This window comes from Manis javanica, chromosome 8 (assembly GCF_040802235.1).
Source record: "Manis javanica isolate MJ-LG chromosome 8, MJ_LKY, whole genome shotgun sequence".
NCBI classification, from domain to species: domain Eukaryota; kingdom Metazoa; phylum Chordata; class Mammalia; order Pholidota; family Manidae; genus Manis; species Manis javanica.
Window position 1 is genome coordinate 78204269 of NC_133163.1, and position 22383 is coordinate 78226651.

Sequence of the window (22383 nt, forward strand, 5' to 3'; positions counted from 1 at the left end):
AGGTGTGTGAGTAGGAGTGAGTGTTTGTGAGTGAGTATACAAGACTTGTGGGATTGTGTGAGATTGCGTGTGTGTCATAGTGTGTGAGTGAGTGTGTGTGAGTGGGCGTGTTTCAGAGTTTGTGGGGGTGTTTTTCTGTGTGATTTCGTGAGTGTGTGAGCGAGGTTGCGGGACTGTGTGAGTGTCTGTGTGTTTGTGTGAGTGTGAGTGTGAGGGGAATGGGGTGAAATATGGTACAACAAAGGGTGCCTGAGAGGTTTGGAATGGAAACGAGCCTTCTCTGACAGAATGGAAAGCAATAGAAGGTGGTGGGAGATGACGGATAGGAGTGCAATGTTGTGGCATGGATTGGAATGTGGTGTATTGTGAAGCAATAGATGGTTTCTGTGTGTTTTGGAAGAGAATGGATCCCTCTTCGACGGAATGAAAGGATTTTCTCGGAATGGAGAGGTGTTTTGTGGAATAAATTGAAATGTGGTGAAATGCGACGCAATGATGGGTGTCTGAGTGGTTTGGAAACGAATGGAGCCTTCCTTGACGGATTGGAAAGCAATAGAACGAGGTGGAATTGTGCGGAACGACTGGAATGTTGTGGGATGGTGTGAAATAGGGTTTAATGTGATGCAATAGAGGGTTCCTGAGTACATTCTTAGCGAAGGCTGCCTTCTTTCACGCAATGGAACACAACAGAACGTTGTGGACTGCTGCAGAATGGAGTGGAATGTTGTGGAATGGAGTGGAATGGGGAGGAATGTGACGCGATTGACAGTTCAGGGTATTTTGGAAGCGAATGAAGGCTTCTTTGATGGCATGTAACGCAATAGAACGCGGTGGATGTTGTGGAATGGAGTTTAATTTTGTGGAATAAAGTGGAATGGGTGGAAATGTGACGCAATACAGGGTGTCTGAGTGGTTTGGAAACGAACGGGGCCTTCTTTGATGGAATGGAAAGCAATAGGACATGGTGGAATTTTGTGGAAAGGAGCGGAATGTTGTGGGATGGCGTGAAATGCGGTTTAAAGAGAAGCAAAAGATTGCTCCTGAATTGTTTATTAGCGAATGCTGCCTTCTTTGGTGAAATGTGGTGCAACAGAACGTTGCGGAATGTTGCAGAATGGAGTGGAATGTTGTGAATTGGAGTGGAATGGGGTGTAATTTGATGCAACAGACGGTTCCTGAGTGGTTTGGAAGTGGATGCTGCCTTCTTTGATGGAGGAGAACGCAACAGAACGTTGTGGAATGTTGTGGAATGTTGTGCAATGGCGTGAAATCGGGTTCAATGTGACACGATAGAGAGTTCCTGAGTTGTTTCTTAGCGAATGCTGCCTTCTTTGACGCAATGCTATGCAACAGAACGTTGTGGAATGGAGTGGAATGTCGTGAAATGGAGTGGAGTGGGGTATAATGTGGTGCAATAGAGGGAAGCTGAGCGGTTTAGAGTAGAATGGAGACTTCCTTGATGGAATGGGAAACAATGCAACGTGACGGACTGTTGGATAATGAAGTAGAATGTTGTGGACTGGAGACGAATGGGGTTTAATGTGATGCAGTAGATTTTCCTGAGTGTTTTAAGAGAATGTCTGTGTGTGCATGTGTATGCTCTTGTGGGTTTGATTGGGTTAGAGTGTGTGAGTGTGAGAGGGTGTGAGTGTGTGTGACAGTGTGTGAGTGTGTGTGAGTGTGTATGTGTGTGAGGGGCTCTGTGTGAGTGAAGGAGAGTGTGTTTGTGAGCATGTTGGTTTGAGAGTGGGAACTTGACTCTGAGTGAGTGACTGTGTGTGTTTGACGGGGAATGTGCATGTTAGTGTGGGTGGAAGTGTGTGTGGCTGTGCAGGTGTGAGTGTGTGTGTGCGAATTGTGTGTTTGAATGTGTGAGAGTGCGTGAGTGTGTGTATGTGAGTGAGAGTGTGTGAGATTGTGTGATTCACGATGTGTCTGAGTGGGACTGACTGTGAGTGTGAGTGTGTCCGTCTATGAGTGTGTGTGTGAGAGTGAGTGTGCACGTGGGTGAGGGGCTGTGTGTGTGTATGCACGTGTGTGTTTCTGTGAGTCTGTGTGTGTGCGAGTGTGTGAGTGTGTTTGGGTTAGTAGGTGTGTGAGTAGGAGTGAGTGTTTGTGAGTGAGTATACAAGACTTGTGTGATTGTGTGAGATTGCGTGTGTGTCATAGTGTGTGAGTGAGTGTGTGTGAGTGGGCGTGTTTCAGAGTGTGTGGGGGTGTTTTTGTGTGTGATTTCGTGAGTGTGTGAGCGAGGTTGCGGGACTGTGTGAGTGTCTGTGTGTTTGTGTGAGTGTGACTGTGAGGGGAATGGGGTGAAATATGGTACAACAAAGGGTGCCTGAGAGGTTTGGAATGGAAACGAGCCTTCTCTGACAGAATGGAACGCAATAGAAGGTGGTGGGAGATGACGGATAGGAGTGCAATGTTGTGGCATGGATTGGAATGTGGTGTATTGTGAAGCAATAGATGGTTTCTGTGTGTTTTGGAAGAGAATGGATCCCTCTTCGACGGAATGAAAGGATTTTCTCGGAATGGAGAGGTGTTTTGTGGAATAAATTGGAATGTGGTGAAATGCGACGCAATGATGGGTGTCTGAGTGGTTTGGAAACGAATGGAGCCTTCCTTGACGGATTGGAAAGCAATAGAACGAGGTGGAATTGTGCGGAAAGGACTGGAATGTTGTGGGATGGTGTGAAATAGGGTTTAATGTGATGAAATAGAGGGTTCCTGAGTACTTTCTTGGCGAAGGCTACCTTCTTTCACGCAATGGAACACAACAGAACGTTGTGGACTGCTGCAGAATGGAGTGGAATGTTGTGGAATGGAGTGGAATGGGGAGGAATGTGACGCAATTGACAGTTCAGGGTGTTTTGGAAGCGAATGAAGGCTTCTTTGATGGCATGTAACGCAATAGAACGCGGTGGATGTTGTGGAATGGAGTTTAATTTTGTGGAATAAAGTGGAATGGGTGGAAATGTGACGCAATACAGGGTGTCTGAGTGGTTTGGAAACGAACGGGGCCTTCTTTGATGGAATGGAAAGCAATAGGACATGGTGGAATTTTGTGGAAAGGAGCGGAATGTTGTGGGATGGCGTGAAATGCGGTTTAAAGAGAAGCAAAAGATTGCTCCTGAATTGTTTATTAGCGAATGCTGCCTTCTTTGGTGAAATGTGGTGCAACAGAACGTTGCGGAATGTTGCAGAATGGAGTGGAATGTTGTGAATTGGAGTGGAATGGGGTGTAATTTGATGCAACAGACGGTTCCTGAGTGGTTTGGAAGTGGATGCTGCCTTCTTTGATGGAGGAGAACGCAACAGAACGTTGTGGAATGTTGTGGAATGTTGTGCAATGGCGTGAAATCGGGTTCAATGTGACACGATAGAGAGTTCCTGAGTTGTTTCTTAGCGAATGCTGCCTTCTTTGACGCAATGCTATGCAACAGAACGTTGTGGAATGGAGTGGAATGTCGTGAAATGGAGTGGAGTGGGGTATAATGTGGTGCAATAGAGGGAAGCTGAGCGGTTTAGAGTAGAATGGAGACTTCCTTGATGGAATGGGAAACAATGCAACGTGACGGACTGTTGGATAATGAAGTAGAATGTTGTGGACTGGAGACGAATGGGGTTTAATGTGATGCAGTAGATTTTCCTGAGTGTTTTAAGAGAATGTCTGTGTGTGCATGTGTATGCTCTTGTGGGTTTGATTGGGTTAGAGTGTGTGAGTGTGAGAGGGTGTGAGTGTGTGTGACAGTGTGTGAGTGTGTGTGAGTGTGTATGTGTGTGAGGGGCTCTGTGTGAGTGAAGGAGAGTGTGTTTGTGAGCATGTTGGTTTGAGAGTGGGAACTTGACTCTGAGTGAGTGACTGTGTGTGTTTGACGGGGAATGTGCATGTTAGTGTGGGTGGAAGTGTGTGTGGCTGTGCAGGTGTGAGTGTGTGTGTGCGAATTGTGTGTTTGAATGTGTGAGAGTGCGTGAGTGTGTGTATGTGAGTGAGAGTGTGTGAGATTGTGTGATTCACGATGTGTCTGAGTGGGACTGACTGTGAGTGTGAGTGTGTCCGTCTATGAGTGTGTGTGTGAGAGTGAGTGTGCACGTGGGTGAGGGGCTGTGTGTGTGTATGCACGTGTGTGTTTCTGTGAGTCTGTGTGTGTGCGAGTGTGTGAGTGTGTTTGGGTTAGTAGGTGTGTGAGTAGGAGTGAGTGTTTGTGAGTGAGTATACAAGACTTGTGTGATTGTGTGAGATTGCGTGTGTGTCATAGTGTGTGAGTGAGTGTGTGTGAGTGGGCGTGTTTCAGAGTGTGTGGGGGTGTTTTTGTGTGTGATTTCGTGAGTGTGTGAGCGAGGTTGCGGGACTGTGTGAGTGTCTGTGTGTTTGTGTGAGTGTGACTGTGAGGGGAATGGGGTGAAATATGGTACAACAAAGGGTGCCTGAGAGGTTTGGAATGGAAACGAGCCTTCTCTGACAGAATGGAACGCAATAGAAGGTGGTGGGAGATGACGGATAGGAGTGCAATGTTGTGGCATGGATTGGAATGTGGTGTATTGTGAAGCAATAGATGGTTTCTGTGTGTTTTGGAAGAGAATGGATCCCTCTTCGACGGAATGAAAGGATTTTCTCGGAATGGAGAGGTGTTTTGTGGAATAAATTGGAATGTGGTGAAATGCGACGCAATGATGGGTGTCTGAGTGGTTTGGAAACGAATGGAGCCTTCCTTGACGGATTGGAAAGCAATAGAACGAGGTGGAATTGTGCGGAAAGGACTGGAATGTTGTGGGATGGTGTGAAATAGGGTTTAATGTGATGAAATAGAGGGTTCCTGAGTACTTTCTTGGCGAAGGCTACCTTCTTTCACGCAATGGAACACAACAGAACGTTGTGGACTGCTGCAGAATGGAGTGGAATGTTGTGGAATGGAGTGGAATGGGGAGGAATGTGACGCAATTGACAGTTCAGGGTGTTTTGGAAGCGAATGAAGGCTTCTTTGATGGCATGTAACGCAATAGAACGCGGTGGATGTTGTGGAATGGAGTTTAATTTTGTGGAATAAAGTGGAATGGGTGGAAATGTGACGCAATACAGGGTGTCTGAGTGGTTTGGAAACGAACGGGGCCTTCTTTGATGGAATGGAAAGCAATAGGACATGGTGGAATTTTGTGGAAAGGAGCGGAATGTTGTGGGATGGCGTGAAATGCGGTTTAAAGAGAAGCAAAAGATTGCTCCTGAATTGTTTATTAGCGAATGCTGCCTTCTTTGGTGAAATGTGGTGCAACAGAACGTTGCGGAATGTTGCAGAATGGAGTGGAATGTTGTGAATTGGAGTGGAATGGGGTGTAATTTGATGCAACAGACGGTTCCTGAGTGGTTTGGAAGTGGATGCTGCCTTCTTTGATGGAGGAGAACGCAACAGAACGTTGTGGAATGTTGTGGAATGTTGTGCAATGGCGTGAAATCGGGTTCAATGTGACACGATAGAGAGTTCCTGAGTTGTTTCTTAGCGAATGCTGCCTTCTTTGACGCAATGCTATGCAACAGAACGTTGTGGAATGGAGTGGAATGTCGTGAAATGGAGTGGAGTGGGGTATAATGTGGTGCAATAGAGGGAAGCTGAGCGCTTTAGAGTAGAATGGAGACTTCCTTGATGGAATGGGAAACAATGCAACGTGACGGACTGTTGGATAATGAAGTAGAATGTTGTGGACTGGAGACGAATGGGGTTTAATGTGATGCAGTAGATTTTCCTGAGTGTTTTAAGAGAATGTCTGTGTGTGCATGTGTATGCTCTTGTGGGTTTGATTGGGTTAGAGTGTGTGAGTGTGAGAGGGTGTGAGTGTGTGTGACAGTGTGTAAGTGTGTGTGAGTGTGTATGTGTGTGAGGGGCTCTGTGTGAGTGAAGGAGAGTGTGTTTGTGAGCATGTTGGTTTGAGAGTGGGAACTTGACTCTGAGTGAGTGACTGTGTGTGTTTGACGGGGAATGTGCATGTTAGTGTGGGTGGAAGTGTGTGTGGCTGTGCAGGTGTGAGTGTGTGTGTGCGAATTGTGTGTTTGAATGTGTGAGAGTGCGTGAGTGTGTGTATGTGAGTGAGAGTGTGTGAGATTGTGTGATTAACGATGTGTCTGAGTGGGACTGACTGTGTTTGAGTGTGAGTGTGTCCGTCTATGAGTGTGTGTGTGAGAGTGAGTGTGCACGTGGGTGAGGGGCTGTGTGGGTGTATGCACGTGTGTGTTTCTGTGAGTCTGTGTGTGTGCGAGTGTGTCAGTGTGTTTGGGTTAGTAGGTGTGTGAGTAGGAGTGAGTGTTTGTGAGTGAGTATACAAGACTTGTGGGATTGTGTGAGATTGCGTGTGTGTCATAGTGTGTGAGTGAGTGTGTGTGAGTGGGCGTGTTTCAGAGTTTGTGGGGGTGTTTTTCTGTGTGATTTCGTGAGTGTGTGAGCGAGGTTGCGGGACTGTGTGAGTGTCTGTGTGTTTGTGTGAGTGTGAGTGTGAGGGGAATGGGGTGAAATATGGTACAACAAAGGGTGCCTGAGAGGTTTGGAATGGAAACGAGCCTTCTCTGACAGAATGGAAAGCAATAGAAGTTGGTGGGAGACGACGGATAGGAGTTCAATGTTGTGGCATGGATTGGAATGTGGTGTATTGTGAAGCAATAGATGGTTTCTGTGTGTTTTGGAAGAGAATGGATCCCTCTTCGACGGAATGAAAGGATTTTCTCGGAATGGAGAGGTGTTTTGTGGAATAAATTGAAATGTGGTGAAATGCGACGCAATGATGGGTGTCTGAGTGGTTTGGAAACGAATGGAGCCTTCCTTGACGGATTGGAAAGCAATAGAACGAGGTGGAATTGTGCGGAACGACTGGAATGTTGTGGGATGGTGTGAAATAGGGTTTAATGTGATGCAATAGAGGGTTCCTGAGTACATTCTTAGCGAAGGCTGCCTTCTTTCACGCAATGGAACACAACAGAACGTTGTGGACTGCTGCAGAATGGAGTGGAATGTTGTGGAATGGAGTGGAATGGGGAGGAATGTGACGCGATTGACAGTTCAGGGTATTTTGGAAGCGAATGAAGGCTTCTTTGATGGCATGTAACGCAATAGAACGCGGTGGATGTTGTGGAATGGAGTTTAATTTTGTGGAATAAAGTGGAATGGGTGGAAATGTGACGCAATACAGGGTGTCTGAGTGGTTTGGAAACGAACGGGGCCTTCTTTGATGGAATGGAAAGCAATAGGACATGGTGGAATTTTGTGGAAAGGAGCGGAATGTTGTGGGATGGCGTGAAATGCGGTTTAAAGAGAAGCAAAAGATTGCTCCTGAATTGTTTATTAGCGAATGCTGCCTTCTTTGGTGAAATGTGGTGCAACAGAACGTTGCGGAATGTTGCAGAATGGAGTGGAATGTTGTGAATTGGAGTGGAATGGGGTGTAATTTGATGCAACAGACGGTTCCTGAGTGGTTTGGAAGTGGATGCTGCCTTCTTTGATGGAGGAGAACGCAACAGAACGTTGTGGAATGTTGTGGAATGTTGTGCAATGGCGTGAAATCGGGTTCAATGTGACACGATAGAGAGTTCCTGAGTTGTTTCTTAGCGAATGCTGCCTTCTTTGACGCAATGCTATGCAACAGAACGTTGTGGAATGGAGTGGAATGTCGTGAAATGGAGTGGAGTGGGGTATAATGTGGTGCAATAGAGGGAAGCTGAGCGGTTTAGAGTAGAATGGAGACTTCCTTGATGGAATGGGAAACAATGCAACGTGACGGACTGTTGGATAATGAAGTAGAATGTTGTGGACTGGAGACGAATGGGGTTTAATGTGATGCAGTAGATTTTCCTGAGTGTTTTAAGAGAATGTCTGTGTGTGCATGTGTATGCTCTTGTGGGTTTGATTGGGTTAGAGTGTGTGAGTGTGAGAGGGTGTGAGTGTGTGTGACAGTGTGTGAGTGTGTGTGAGTGTGTATGTGTGTGAGGGGCTCTGTGTGAGTGAAGGAGAGTGTGTTTGTGAGCATGTTGGTTTGAGAGTGGGAACTTGACTCTGAGTGAGTGACTGTGTGTGTTTGACGGGGAATGTGCATGTTAGTGTGGGTGGAAGTGTGTGTGGCTGTGCAGGTGTGAGTGTGTGTGTGCGAATTGTGTGTTTGAATGTGTGAGAGTGCGTGAGTGTGTGTATGTGAGTGAGAGTGTGTGAGATTGTGTGATTCACGATGTGTCTGAGTGGGACTGACTGTGAGTGTGAGTGTGTCCGTCTATGAGTGTGTGTGTGAGAGTGAGTGTGCACGTGGGTGAGGGGCTGTGTGTGTGTATGCACGTGTGTGTTTCTGTGAGTCTGTGTGTGTGCGAGTGTGTGAGTGTGTTTGGGTTAGTAGGTGTGTGAGTAGGAGTGAGTGTTTGTGAGTGAGTATACAAGACTTGTGTGATTGTGTGAGATTGCGTGTGTGTCATAGTGTGTGAGTGAGTGTGTGTGAGTGGGCGTGTTTCAGAGTGTGTGGGGGTGTTTTTGTGTGTGATTTCGTGAGTGTGTGAGCGAGGTTGCGGGACTGTGTGAGTGTCTGTGTGTTTGTGTGAGTGTGACTGTGAGGGGAATGGGGTGAAATATGGTACAACAAAGGGTGCCTGAGAGGTTTGGAATGGAAACGAGCCTTCTCTGACAGAATGGAACGCAATAGAAGGTGGTGGGAGATGACGGATAGGAGTGCAATGTTGTGGCATGGATTGGAATGTGGTGTATTGTGAAGCAATAGATGGTTTCTGTGTGTTTTGGAAGAGAATGGATCCCTCTTCGACGGAATGAAAGGATTTTCTCGGAATGGAGAGGTGTTTTGTGGAATAAATTGGAATGTGGTGAAATGCGACGCAATGATGGGTGTCTGAGTGGTTTGGAAACGAATGGAGCCTTCCTTGACGGATTGGAAAGCAATAGAACGAGGTGGAATTGTGCGGAAAGGACTGGAATGTTGTGGGATGGTGTGAAATAGGGTTTAATGTGATGAAATAGAGGGTTCCTGAGTACTTTCTTGGCGAAGGCTACCTTCTTTCACGCAATGGAACACAACAGAACGTTGTGGACTGCTGCAGAATGGAGTGGAATGTTGTGGAATGGAGTGGAATGGGGAGGAATGTGACGCAATTGACAGTTCAGGGTGTTTTGGAAGCGAATGAAGGCTTCTTTGATGGCATGTAACGCAATAGAACGCGGTGGATGTTGTGGAATGGAGTTTAATTTTGTGGAATAAAGTGGAATGGGTGGAAATGTGACGCAATACAGGGTGTCTGAGTGGTTTGGAAACGAACGGGGCCTTCTTTGATGGAATGGAAAGCAATAGGACATGGTGGAATTTTGTGGAAAGGAGCGGAATGTTGTGGGATGGCGTGAAATGCGGTTTAAAGAGAAGCAAAAGATTGCTCCTGAATTGTTTATTAGCGAATGCTGCCTTCTTTGGTGAAATGTGGTGCAACAGAACGTTGCGGAATGTTGCAGAATGGAGTGGAATGTTGTGAATTGGAGTGGAATGGGGTGTAATTTGATGCAACAGACGGTTCCTGAGTGGTTTGGAAGTGGATGCTGCCTTCTTTGATGGAGGAGAACGCAACAGAACGTTGTGGAATGTTGTGGAATGTTGTGCAATGGCGTGAAATCGGGTTCAATGTGACACGATAGAGAGTTCCTGAGTTGTTTCTTAGCGAATGCTGCCTTCTTTGACGCAATGCTATGCAACAGAACGTTGTGGAATGGAGTGGAATGTCGTGAAATGGAGTGGAGTGGGGTATAATGTGGTGCAATAGAGGGAAGCTGAGCGCTTTAGAGTAGAATGGAGACTTCCTTGATGGAATGGGAAACAATGCAACGTGACGGACTGTTGGATAATGAAGTAGAATGTTGTGGACTGGAGACGAATGGGGTTTAATGTGATGCAGTAGATTTTCCTGAGTGTTTTAAGAGAATGTCTGTGTGTGCATGTGTATGCTCTTGTGGGTTTGATTGGGTTAGAGTGTGTGAGTGTGAGAGGGTGTGAGTGTGTGTGACAGTGTGTAAGTGTGTGTGAGTGTGTATGTGTGTGAGGGGCTCTGTGTGAGTGAAGGAGAGTGTGTTTGTGAGCATGTTGGTTTGAGAGTGGGAACTTGACTCTGAGTGAGTGACTGTGTGTGTTTGACGGGGAATGTGCATGTTAGTGTGGGTGGAAGTGTGTGTGGCTGTGCAGGTGTGAGTGTGTGTGTGCGAATTGTGTGTTTGAATGTGTGAGAGTGCGTGAGTGTGTGTATGTGAGTGAGAGTGTGTGAGATTGTGTGATTAACGATGTGTCTGAGTGGGACTGACTGTGTTTGAGTGTGAGTGTGTCCGTCTATGAGTGTGTGTGTGAGAGTGAGTGTGCACGTGGGTGAGGGGCTGTGTGGGTGTATGCACGTGTGTGTTTCTGTGAGTCTGTGTGTGTGCGAGTGTGTCAGTGTGTTTGGGTTAGTAGGTGTGTGAGTAGGAGTGAGTGTTTGTGAGTGAGTATACAAGACTTGTGGGATTGTGTGAGATTGCGTGTGTGTCATAGTGTGTGAGTGAGTGTGTGTGAGTGGGCGTGTTTCAGAGTTTGTGGGGGTGTTTTTCTGTGTGATTTCGTGAGTGTGTGAGCGAGGTTGCGGGACTGTGTGAGTGTCTGTGTGTTTGTGTGAGTGTGAGTGTGAGGGGAATGGGGTGAAATATGGTACAACAAAGGGTGCCTGAGAGGTTTGGAATGGAAACGAGCCTTCTCTGACAGAATGGAAAGCAATAGAAGTTGGTGGGAGACGACGGATAGGAGTTCAATGTTGTGGCATGGATTGGAATGTGGTGTATTGTGAAGCAATAGATGGTTTCTGTGTGTTTTGGAAGAGAATGGATCCCTCTTCGACGGAATGAAAGGATTTTCTCGGAATGGAGAGGTGTTTTGTGGAATAAATTGAAATGTGGTGAAATGCGACGCAATGATGGGTGTCTGAGTGGTTTGGAAACGAATGGAGCCTTCCTTGACGGATTGGAAAGCAATAGAACGAGGTGGAATTGTGCGGAACGACTGGAATGTTGTGGGATGGTGTGAAATAGGGTTTAATGTGATGCAATAGAGGGTTCCTGAGTACATTCTTAGCGAAGGCTGCCTTCTTTCACGCAATGGAACACAACAGAACGTTGTGGACTGCTGCAGAATGGAGTGGAATGTTGTGGAATGGAGTGGAATGGGGAGGAATGTGACGCGATTGACAGTTCAGGGTATTTTGGAAGCGAATGAAGGCTTCTTTGATGGCATGTAACGCAATAGAACGCGGTGGATGTTGTGGAATGGAGTTTAATTTTGTGGAATAAAGTGGAATGGGTGGAAATGTGACGCAATACAGGGTGTCTGAGTGGTTTGGAAACGAACGGGGCCTTCTTTGATGGAATGGAAAGCAATAGGACATGGTGGAATTTTGTGGAAAGGAGCGGAATTTTGTGGGATGGCGTGAAATGCGGTTTAAAGAGAAGCAAAAGATTGCTCCTGAATTGTTTATTAGCGAATGCTGCCTTCTTTGGTGAAATGTGGTGCAGCAGAACGTTGTGGAATGTTGCAGAATGGAGTGGAATGTTGTGAAATGGAGTGGAATGGGGTGTAATTTGATGCAACAGACGGTTCCTGAGTGGTTTGGAAGTGGATGCTGCCTTCTTTGATGGAGGAGAACGCAACAGAACGTTGTGGAATGTTGTGGAATGTTGTGGAATGGCGTGAAATCGGGTTCAATGTGACACGGTAGAGAGTTCCTGAGTTGTTTCTTAGCGAATGCTGCCTTCCTTGACGCAATGCTATGCAACAGAACGTTGTGGAATGGAGTGGAATGTCGTGAAATGGAGTGGAGTGGGGTATAATGTGGTGCAGTAGAGGGAAGCTGAGCGGTTTAGAGTAGAATGGAGACTTCCTTGATGGAATGGGAAACAATGCAACGTGACGGACTGCTGGATAATGAAGTAGAATGTTGTGGACTGGAGACGAATGGGGTTTAATGTGATGCAGTAGATTTTCTGAGTGTTTTAAGAGAATGTCTGTGTGTGCATGTCTATGCTCTTGTGGGTTTGATTGGGTTAGAGTGTGTGAGTGTGAGAGGGTGTGAGTGTGTGTGACAGTGTGTGAGTGTGTGTGAGTGTGTATGTGTGTGAGGGGCTCTGTGTGAGTGAAGGAGAGTGTGTTTGTGAGCATGTTGGTTTGAGAGTGGGAACTTGACTCTGAGTGAGTGACTGTGTGTGTTTGACGGGGAATGTGCATGTTAGTGTGGGTGGAAGTGTGTGTGGCTGTGCAGGTGTGAGTGTGTGTGTGCGAATTGTGTGTTTGAATGTGTGAGAGTGCGTGAGTGTGTGTATGTGAGTGAGAGTGTGTGAGATTGTGTGATTCACGATGTGTCTGAGTGGGACTGACTGTGAGTGTGAGTGTGTCCGTCTATGAGTGTGTGTGTGAGAGTGAGTGTGCACGTGGGTGAGGGGCTGTGTGGGTGTATGCACGTGTCTGTTTCTGTGAGTCTGTGTGTGTGCGAGTGTGTCAGTGTGTTTGGGTTAGTAGGTGTGTGAGTAGGAGTGAGTGTTTGTGAGTGAGTATACAAGACTTGTGTGATTGTGTGAGATTGCATGTGTGTCATAGTGTGTGAGTGAGTGTGTGTGAGTGGGCGTGTTTCAGAGTGTGTGGGGGTGTTTTTGTGTGTGATTTCGTGAGTGTGTGAGCGAGGTTGCGGGACTGTGTGAGTGTCTGTGTGTTTGTGTGAGTGTGAGTGTGAGGGGAATGGGGTGAAATATGGTACAACAAAGGGTGCCTGAGAGGTTTGGAATGGAAACGAGCCTTCTCTGACAGAATGGAAAGCAATAGAAGGTGGTGGGAGACGACGGATAGGAGTGCAATGTTGTGGCATGGATTGGAATGTGGTGTATTGTGAAGCAATAGATGGTTTCTGTGTGTTTTGGAAGAGAATGGATCCCTCTTCGACGGAATGAAAGGATTTTCTCGGAATTGAGAGGTGTTTTGTGGAATAAATTGGAATGTGGTGAAATGCAACGCAATGATGGGTGTCTGAGTGGTTTGGAAACGAATGGAGCCTTCCTTGACGGATTGGAAAGCAATAGAACGAGGTGGAATTGTGCGGAAAGGACTGGAATGTTGTGGGATGGTGTGAAATAGGGTTTAATGTGATGAAATAGAGGGTTCCTGAGTACTTTCTTGGCGAAGGCTACCTTCTTTCACGCAATGGAACACAACAGAACGTTGTGGACTGCTGCAGAATGGAGTGGAATGTTGTGGAATGGAGTGGAATGGGGAGGAATGTGACGCAATTGACAGTTCAGGGTGTTTTTGAAGCAAATGAAGGCTTCTTTGATGGCATGTAACGCAATAGAACGCGGTGGATGTTGTGGAATGGAGTTTAATTTTGTGGAATAAAGTGGAATGGGTGGAAATGTGACGCAATACAGGGTGTCTGAGTGGTTTGGAAACGAACGGGGCCTTCTTTGATGGAATGGAAAGCAATAGGACATGGTGGAATTTTGTGGAAAGGAGCGGAATGTTGTGGGATGGCGTGAAATGCGGTTTAAAGAGAAGCAAAAGATTGCTCCTGAATTGTTTATTAGCGAATGCTGCCTTCTTTGGTGAAATGTGGTGCAGCAGAACGTTGAGGAATGTTGCAGAATGGAGTGGAATGTTGTGAATTGGAGTGGAATGGGGTGTAATTTGATGCAACAGACGGTTCCTGAGTGGTTTGGAAGTGGATGCTGCCTTCTTTGATGGAGGAGAACGCAACAGAACGTTGTGGAATGTTGTGGAATGTTGTGGAATGGCGTGAAATCGGGTTCAATGTGACACGGTAGAGAGTTCCTGAGTTGTTTCTTAGCGAATGCTGCCTTCTTTGACGCAATGCTATGCAACAGAACGTTGTGGAATGGAGTGGAATGTCGTGAAATGGAGTGGAGTGGGGTATAATGTGGTGCAATAGAGGGAAGCTGAGCGGTTTAGAGTAGAATGGAGACTTCCTTGATGGAATGGGAAACAATGCAACGTGACGGACTGTTGGATAATGAAGTAGAATGTTGTGGACTGGAGACGAATGGGGTTTAATGTGATGCAGTAGATTTTCCTGAGTGTTTTAAGAGAATGTCTGTGTGTGCATGTGTATGCTCTTGTGGGTTTGATTGGGTTAGAGTGTGTGAGTGTGAGAGGGTGTGAGTGTGTGTGACAGTGTGTGAGTGTGTGTGAGTGTGTATGTGTGTGAGGGGCTCTGTGTGAGTGAAGGAGAGTGTGTTTGTGAGCATGTTGGTTTGAGAGTGGGAACTTGACTCTGAGTGAGTGACTGTGTGTGTTTGACGGGGAATGTGCATGTTAGTGTGGGTGGAAGTGTGTGTGGCTGTGCAGGTGTGAGTGTGTGTGTGCGAATTGTGTGTTTGAATGTGTGAGAGTGCGTGAGTGTGTGTATGTGAGTGAGAGTGTGTGAGATTGTGTGATTCACGATGTGTCTGAGTGGGACTGACTGTGTTTGAGAGTGAGTGTGTCCGTCTATGAGTGTGTGTGTGAGAGTGAGTGTGCACGTGGGTGAGGGGCTGTGTGGGTGTATGCACGTGTCTGCTTCTGTGAGTCTGTTTGTGTGCGAGTGTGTGACTGTGTTTGGGTTAGTAGGTGTGTGAGTAGGAGTGAGTGTTTGTGAGTGAGTATACAAGACTTGTGTGATTGTGTGAGATTGCGTGTGTGTCATAGTGTGTGAGTGAGTGTGTGTGAGTGGGCGTGTTTCAGAGTGTGTGGGGGTGTTTTTGTGTGTGATTTCGTGAGTGTGTGAGCGAGGTAGCGGGACTGTGTGAGTGTCTGTGTGTTTGTGTGAGTGTGACTGTGAGGGGAATGGGGTGAAATATGGTACAACAAAGGGTGCCTGAGAGGTTTGGAATGGAAACGAGCCTTCTCTGACAGAATGGAAAGCAATAGAAGGTGGTGGGAGACGACGGATAGGAGTGCAATGTTGTGGCATGGATTGGAATGTGGTGTATTGTGAAGCAATAGATGGTTTCTGTGTGTTTTGGAAGAGAATGGATCCCTCTTCGACGGAATGAAAGGATTTTCTCGGAATGGAGAGGTGTTTTGTGGAATAAATTGGAATGTGGTGATATGCGACGCAATGATGGGTGTCTGAGTGGTTTGGAAACGAATGGAGCCTTCCTTGACGGCTTGGAAAGCAATAGAACGAGGTGGAATTGTGCGGAAAGGACTGGAATGTTGTGGGATGGTGTGAAATAGGGTTTAATGTGATGCAATAGAGGGTTCCTGAGTACTTTCTTAGCGAAGGCTGCCTTCTTTCACGCAATGGAACACAACTGAACGTTGTGGACTGCTGCAGAATGGAGTGGAATGTTGTGGAATGGAGTGGAATGGGGAGGAATTTGACGCAATTGAGAGTTCACTGTGTTTTGAAGCGAATGAAGGCTTCTTTGATGGCATGTAACGCAATAGAACGCGGTGGATGTTGTGGAATGGAGTTTAATTTTGTGGAATAAAGTGGAATGGGTGGAAATGTGACGCAATACAGGGTGTCTGAGTGGTTTGGAAACGAACGGGGCCTTCTTTGATGGAATGGAAAGCAATAGGACATGGTGGAATTTTGTGGAAAGGAGCGGAATGTTGTGGGATGGCGTGAAATGCGGTTTAAAGAGAAGCAAAAGATTGCTCCTGAATTGTTTATTAGCGAATGCTGCCTTCTTTGGTGAAATGTGGTGCAGCAGAACGTTGCGGAATGTTGCAGAATGGAGTGGAATGTTGTGAATTGGAGTGGAATGGGGTGTAATTTGATGCAACAGACGGTTCCTGAGTGGTTTGGAAGTGGATGCTGCCTTCTTTGATGGAGGAGAACGCAACAGAACGTTGTGGAATGTTGTGGAATGTTGTGGAATGGCGTGAAATCGGGTTCAATGTGACACGGTAGAGAGTTCCTGAGTTGTTTCTTAGCGAATGCTGCCTTCTTTGACGCAATGCTATGCAACAGAACGTTGTGGAATGGAGTGGAATGTCGTGAAACGGAGTGGAGTGGGGTATAATGTGGTGCAATAGAGTGAAGCTGAGCGGTTTAGAGTAGAATGGAGACTTCCTTGATGGAATGGGAAACAATGCAACGTGACGGACTGTTGGATAATGAAGTAGAATGTTGTGGACTGGAGACGAATGGGGTTTAATGTGATGCAGTAGATTTTCCTGAGTGTTTTAAGAGAATGTCTGTGTGTGCATGTGTATGCTCTTGTGGGTTTGATTGGGTTAGAGTGTGTGAGTGTGAGAGGGTGTGAGTGTGTGTGACAGTGTGTGAGTGTGTGTGAGTGTGTATGTGTGTGAGGGGCTCTGTGTGAGTGAAGGAGAGTGTGTTTGTGAGCATGTTGGTTTGAGAGTGGGAACTTGACTCTGAGTGAGTGACTGTGTGTGTTTGACGGGGAATGTGCATGTTAGTGTGGGTGGAAGTGTGTGTGGCTGTGCAGGTGTGAGTGTGTGTGTGCGAATTGTGTGTTTGAATGTGTGAGTGCGTGAGTGTGTGTATGTGAGTGAGAGTGTGTGAGATTGTGTGATTCACGATGTGTCTGAGTGGGACTGACTGTGTTTGAGTGTGAGTGTGTCCGTCTATGAGTGTGTGTGTGAGAGTGAGTGTGCACGTGGGTGAGGGGCTGTGTGTGTGTATGCACGTGTGTGTTTCTGTGAGTCTGTGTGTGTGCGAGTGTGTGAGTGTGTTTGGGTTAGTAGGTGTGTGAGTAGGAGTGAGTGTTTGTGAGTGAGTATACAAGACTTGTGTGATTGTGTGAGATTGCGTGTGTGTCATAGTGTGTGAGTGAGTGTGTGTGAGTGGGCGTGTTTCAGAGTGTGTGGGGGTGTTTTTTTGTGTGATTTAGTGAGTGTGTGAGCGAGGTTGCGGGACTGTGTGAGTGTCTGTGTGTTTGTGTGAGTGTGAGTGTGAGGGGAATGGGGTGAAATATGGTACAACAAAGGGTGCCTGAGAGGTTTGGAATGGAAACGAGCCTTCTCTGACAGAATGGAAAGCAATAGAAGGTGGTGGGAGACGACGGATAGGAGTTCAATGTTGTGGCATGGATTGGAATGTGGTGTATTGTGAAGCAATAGATGGTTTCTGTGTGTTTTGGAAGAGAATGGATCCCTCTTCGACGGAATGAAAGGATTTTCTCGGAATGGAGAGGTGTTTTGTGGAATAAATTGAAATGTGGTGAAATGCGACGCAATGATGGGTGTCTGAGTGATTTGGAAACGAATGGAGCCTTCCTTGACGAATTGGAAAGCAATAGAACGAGGTGGAATTGTGCGGAAAGGACTGGAATGTTGTGGGATGGTGTGAAATAGGGTTTAATGTGATGAAATAGAGGGTTCCTGAGTACATTCTTAGCGAAGGCTGCCTTCTTTCACGCAATGGAACACAACAGAACGTTGTGGACTGCTGCAGAATGGAGTGGAATGTTGTGGAATGGAGTGGAATGGGGAGGAATGTGACGCGATTGACAGTTCAGGGTATTTTGGAAGCGAATGAAGGCTTCTTTGATGGCATGTAACGCAATAGAACGCGGTGGATGTTGTGGAATGGAGTTTAATTTTGTGGAATAAAGTGGAATGGGTGGAAATGTGACGCAATACAGGGTGTCTGAGTGGTTTGGAAACGAACGGGGCCTTCTTTGATGGAATGGAAAGCAATAGGACATGGTGGAATTTTGTGGAAAGGAGCGGAATGTTGTGGGATGGCGTGAAATGCGGTTTAAAGAGAAGCAAAAGATTGCTCCTGAATTGTTTATTAGCGAATGCTGCCTTCTTTGGTGAAATGTGGTGCAGCAGAACGTTGCGGAATGTTGCAGAATGGAGTGGAATGTTGTGAATTGGAGTGGAATGGGGTGTAATTTGATGCAACAGACGGTTCCTGAGTGGTTTGGAAGTGGATGCTGCCTTCTTTGATGGAGGAGAACGCAACAGAACGTTGTGGAATGTTGTGGAATGTTGTGCAATGGCGTGAAATCGGGTTCAATGTGACACGGTAGAGAGTTCCTGAGTTGTTTCTTAGCGAATGCTGCCTTCTTTGACGCAATGCTATGCAACAGAACGTTGTGGAATGGAGTGGAATGTCGTGAAATGGAGTGGAGTGGGGTATAATGTGGTGCAATAGAGGGAAGCTGAGCGGTTTAGAGTAGAATGGAGACTTCCTTGATGGAATGGGAAACAATGCAACGTGACGGACTGTTGGATAATGAAGTAGAATGTTGTGGACTGGAGACGAATGGGGTTTAATGTGATGCAGTAGATTTTCCTGAGTGTTTTAAGAGAATGTCTGTGTGTGCATGTGTATGCTCTTGTGGGTTTGATTGGGTTAGAGTGTGTGAGTGTGAGAGGGTGTGAGTGTGTGTGACAGTGTGTGAGTGTGTGTGAGTGTGTATGTGTGTGAGGGGCTCTGTGTGAGTGAAGGAGAGTGTATTTGTGAGCATGTTGGTTTGAGAGTGGGAACTTGACTCTGAGTGAGTGACTGTGTGTGTTTGACGGGGAATGTGCATGTTAGTGTGGGTGGAAGTGTGTGTGGCTGTGCAGGTGTGAGTGTGTGTGTGCAAATTGTGTGTTTGAATGTGTGAGAGTGCGTGAGTGTGTGTATGTGAGTGAGAGTGTGTGAGATTGTGTGATTCACGATGTGTCTGAGTGGGACTGACTGTGTTTGAGAGTGAGTGTGTCCGTCTATGAGTGTGTGTGTGAGAGTGAGTGTGCACGTGGGTTAGGGGCTGTGTGTGTGTATGCACGTGTGTGTTTCTGTGAGTCTGTGTGTGTGCGAGTGTGTGAGTGTGTTTGGGTTAGTAGGTGTGTGAGGAGTGAGTGTTTGTGAGTGAGTATACAAGACTTGTGTGATTGTGTGAGATTGCGTGTGTGTCATAGTGTGTGAGTGAGTGTGTGTGAGTGGGCGTGTTTCAGAGTGTGTGGGGGTGTTTTTGTGTGTGATTTCGTGAGTGTGTGAGCGAGGTTGCGGGACTGTGTGAGTGTCTGTGTTTTTGTGTGAGTGTGAGTGTGAGGGGAATGGGGTGAAATATGGTACAACAAAGGGTGCCTGAGAGGTTTGGAATGGAAACGAGCCTTCTCTGACAGAATGGAAAGCAATAGAAGGTGGTGGGAGACGACGGATAGGAGTGCAATGTTGTGGCATGGATTGGAATGTGGTGTATTGTGAAGCAATAGATGGTTTCTGTGTGTTTTGGAAGAGAATGGATCCCTCTTCGACGGAATGAAAGGATTTTCTCGGAATGGAGAGGTGTTTTGTGGAATAAATTGGAATGTGGTGAAATGCGACGCAATGATGGGTGTCTGAGTGGTTTGGAAACGAATGGAGCCTTCCTTGACGGATTGGAAAGCAATAGAACGAGGTGGAATTGTGTGGAAACGACTGGAATGTTGTGGGATGGTGTGAAATAGGGTTTAATGTGATGCAATAGAGGGTTCCTGAGTACATTCTTAGCGAAGGCTGCCTTCTTTCACGCAATGGAACACAACAGAACGTTGTGGACTGCTGCAGAATGGAGTGGAATGTTGTGGAATGGAGTGGAATGGGGAGGAATGTGACGCGATTGACAGTTCAGGGTATTTTGGAAGCGAATGAAGGCTTCTTTGATGGCATGTAACGCAATAGAACGCGGTGGATGTTGTGGAATGGAGTTTAATTTTGTGGAATAAAGTGGAATGGGTGGAAATGTGACGCAATACAGGGTGTCTGAGTGGTTTGGAAACGAACGGGGCCTTCTTTGATGGAATGGAAAGCAATAGGACATGGTGGAATTTTGTGGAAAGGAGCGGAATGTTGTGGGATGGCGTGAAATGCGGTTTAAAGAGAAGCAAAAGATTGCTCCTGAATTGTTTATTAGCGAATGCTGCCTTCTTTGGTGAAATGTGGTGCAGCAGAACGTTGCGGAATGTTGCAGAATGGAGTGGAATGTTGTGAATTGGAGTGGAATGGGGTGTAATTTGATGCAACAGACAGTTCCTGAGTGGTTTGGAAGTGGATGCTGCCTTCTTTGATGGAGGAGAACGCAACAGAACGTTGTGGAATGTTGTGCAATGCCGTGAAATCGGGTTCAATGTGACACGATAGAGAGTTCCTGAGTTGTTTCTTAGCGAATGCTGCCTTCTTTGACTCAATGCTATGCAACAGAACGTTGTGGAATGGAGTGGAATGTCGTGAAATGGAGTGGAGTGGGGTATAATGTGGTGCAATAGAGGGAAGCTGAGCGGTTTAGAGTAGAATGGAGACTTCCTTGACGGAATGGGAAACAATGCAACGTGACGGACTGTTGGATAATGAAGTAGAATGTTGTGGACTGGAGACGAATGGGGTTTAATGTGATGCAGTAGATTTTCCTGAGTGTTTTAAGAGAATGTCTGTGTGTGCATGTGTATGCTCTTGTGGGTTTGATTGGGTTAGAGTGTGTGAGTGTGAGAGGGTGTGAGTGTGTGTGACAGTGTGTGAGTGTGTGTGAGTGTGTATGTGTGTGAGGGGCTCTGTGTGAGTGAAGGAGAGTGTGTTTGTGAGCATGTTGGTTTGAGAGTGGGAACTTGACTCTGAGTGAGTGACTGTGTGTGTTTGACGGGGAATGTGCATGTTAGTGTGGGTGGAAGTGTGTGTGGCTGTGCAGGTGTGAGTGTGTGTGTGCGAATTGTGTGTTTGAATGTGTGAGAGTGCGTGAGTGTGTGTATGTGAGTGAGAGTGTGTGAGATTGTGTGATTCACGATGTGTCTGAGTGGGACTGACTGTGTTTGAGTGTGAGTGTGTCCGTCTATGAGTGTGTGTGTGAGAGTGAGTGTGCACGTGGGTGAGGAGCTGTGTGTGTGTATGCACGTGTGTGTTTCTGTGAGTCTGTGTGTGTGCGAGTGTGTGAGTGTGTTTGGGTTAGTAGGTGTGTGAGTAGGAGTGAGTGTTTGTGAGTGAGTATACAAGACTTGTGTGATTGTGTGAGATTGCGTGTGTGTCATAGTGTGTGAGTGAGTGTGTGTGAGTGGGCGTGTTTCAGAGTGTGTGGGGGTGTTTTTGTGTGTGATTTCGTGAGTGTGTGAGCGAGGTTGCGGGACTGTGTGAGTGTCTGTGTGTTTGTGTGAGTGTGACTGTGAGGGGAATGGCGTGAAATATGGTACAACAAAGGGTGCCTGAGAGGTTTGGAATGGAAACGAGCCTTCTCTGACAGAATGGAAAGCAATAGAAGGTGGTGGGAGATGACGGATAGGAGTGCAATGTTGTGGCATGGATTGGAATGTGGTGTATTGTGAAGCAATAGATGGTTTCTGTGTGTTTTGGAAGAGAATGGATCCCTCTTCGACGGAATGAAAGGATTTTCTCGGAATGGAGAGGTGTTTTGTGGAATAAATTGGAATGTGGTGAAATGCGACGCAATGATGGGTGTCTGAGTGGTTTGGAAACGAATGGAGCCTTCCTTGACGGATTGGAAAGCAATAGAACGAGGTGGAATTGTGCGGAAAGGACTGGAATGTTGTGGGATGGTGTGAAATAGGGTTTAATGTGATGAAATAGAGGGTTCCTGAGTACTTTCTTGGCGAAGGCTACCTTCTTTCACGCAATGGAACACAACAGAACGTTGTGGACTGCTGCAGAATGGAGTGGAATGTTGTGGAATGGAGTGGAATGGGGAGGAATGTGACGCAATTGACAGTTCAGGGTGTTTTGGAAGCGAATGAAGGCTTCTTTGATGGCATGTAACGCAATAGAACGCGGTGGATGTTGTGGAATGGAGTTTAATTTTGTGGAATAAAGTGGAATGTGTGGAAATGTGACGCAATACAGGGTGTCTGAGTGGTTTGGAAACGAACGGGGCCTTCTTTGATGGAATGGAAAGCAATAGGACATGGTGGAATTTTGTGGAAAGGAGCGGAATGTTGTGGGATGGCGTGAAATGCGGTTTAAAGAGAAGCAAAAGATTGCTCCTGAATTGTTTATTAGCGAATGCTGCCTTCTTTGGTGAAATGTGGTGCAGCAGAACGTTGCGGAATGTTGCAGAATGGAGTGGAATGTTGTGAATTGGAGTGGAATGGGGTGTAATTTGATGCAACAGACGGTTCCTGAGTGGTTTGGAAGTGGATGCTGCCTTCTTTGATGGAGGAGAACGCAACAGAACGTTGTGGAATGTTGTGGAATGTTGTGCAATGGCGTGAAATCGGGTTCAATGTGACACGGTAGAGAGTTCCTGAGTTGTTTCTTAGCGAATGCTGCCTTCTTTGACGCAATGCTATGCAACAGAACGTTGTGGAATGGAGTGGAATGTCGTGAAATGGAGTGGAGTGGGGTATAATGTGGTGCAATAGAGGGAAGCTGAGCGGTTTAGAGTAGAATGGAGACTTCCTTGATGGAATGGGAAACAATGC